General features: G+C 38.3%; 1 protein-coding gene across 1 annotated transcript in view; it reads left to right on the forward strand.

Moving 5' to 3' along the window:
- sh3tc1 (SH3 domain and tetratricopeptide repeats 1) overlaps positions 1-1,550 on the forward strand; it is a 254,841-nt gene that overhangs the window by 156,030 nt on the left and 97,261 nt on the right. The gene's annotated exons all lie outside the window — the stretch shown is intronic.

Genomic DNA, 1,550 nt, shown 5'->3' on the forward strand with positions numbered 1-1,550 from the left:
ATTCTGAGAATTTAGCCAAAAACAGCAGATCTGTGGTTTGGTTTGGTATAGGGGGGGGGGGGGAGAGAGCAGACTAACAGAGTGAAAGGTCAGACTTGCAAAGTATTTTTTAAGTGCATGGTTAAATGTCTGGAAATACACATTAACATGAATCAAACATGATAGTGCTGTGAAAAAAGTCTATGAAGCTGCCTATGAAATCTATGGGGGAAAAAAATAGTGTATACAATATATAATGGGGGTCCCTGCTTTATCTCTCTCTCAGCCAAGGGGTCCTTGGCCTGAAAACGTTGAAGAGCCCTGCTAACTACAGATCGACTCTTACTCTGAAGTACAACTGTAGTTTCTAATCGGGTCTGACTTGACGCTGCTGTGCTGTTATAAAAAAAAACATCTGATGATGAGGTGGGTCGCGTAAACATGACGCAATCACCGAGCGACGGACTTGTTGTGGTCAGAGCACAAAAAAAGGGGAACAAATAAAAGAAAAAACGTTGCAACGATCCCGGCTGCGCAGAGCAGCCCCTCCTCTCTGTCTCTCTCTTATCAAATTATTACCCCAAAAAACCCTTCTGAAATTAAATATACCCCACACGACTTGTTGGATAAGATGATTATTGGTCAACTTAATTAATTTGTAATATTATTATCATCACTCTGAAACCGGAAGAGACCGGAAAAAGATAAAAGAGGGAGAGAGAGCGATAGCAGTGTTGCCATGTCTTGTGAGAGAAATAAGCAACCGGTCCATGAAAACAAGCCCAAAAGAAGCGGCCACATGAGCACTTTACTTACCCGGTGCATAGGCTATTTGAAAAAAGCCGATCTACAAGCTCACAACGTCAGCTTACAGAACTGCTTTGTTTTTTTTCAACAACTCTTGCAAAAACGTTTTAAAAAAAAAAAAATTTAAACAACAAAAGAAATGCTCCCTCTGGCACAAAATATACTGTAGATTTTACATTTTCGTGAAAATATTTGAGAACCACTGGTTAATAATTAAGAAAATTGGAAACAAGCCCAAATAAGCAACTACACTTTAGAAACAAGCCCAAATAAGCAACTACACTTTAGAAACAAGCCCAAGCAACTACACTTTAGAAACAAGCCCAAATAAGCAACTACACTTTAGAAACAAGCCCAAGCAACTACATTTTAGAAACAAGCCCAAATAAGCAACTACACTTTAGAAACAAGCCCAAATAAACAACTACACTTTAGAAACAAGTCCAAATAAGCTACTACACTTTAGAAACAAGTCCAAATAAGCAACTACACTTTAGAAACAAGTCCAAATAAGCAACTACATTTTAGAAACAAGTCCAAATAAGCAACTACATTTTAGAAACAAGTCCAACTACACTTTAGAAACAAGCCCAAATAAGCAACTACATTTTAGAAACAAGTCCAAATAAACAACTGCACTTTAGAAACAAGCCCAAAAAACTGCAACGACCAATATTTACAAGCAACTTGACAGAAAAACAAGCCCAGAGTCGCTTATAATAAGCAGACATGGCAACGCTAGAGAGAGAGAGATAGAGCGAGAG

The sequence above is a fragment of the Gymnoscopelus braueri genome (genome assembly GCF_963280865.1).
Source record: "Gymnoscopelus braueri genome assembly, chromosome: 15".
In the NCBI taxonomy this organism is placed as follows: Eukaryota; Metazoa; Chordata; class Actinopteri; order Myctophiformes; family Myctophidae; genus Gymnoscopelus; species Gymnoscopelus braueri.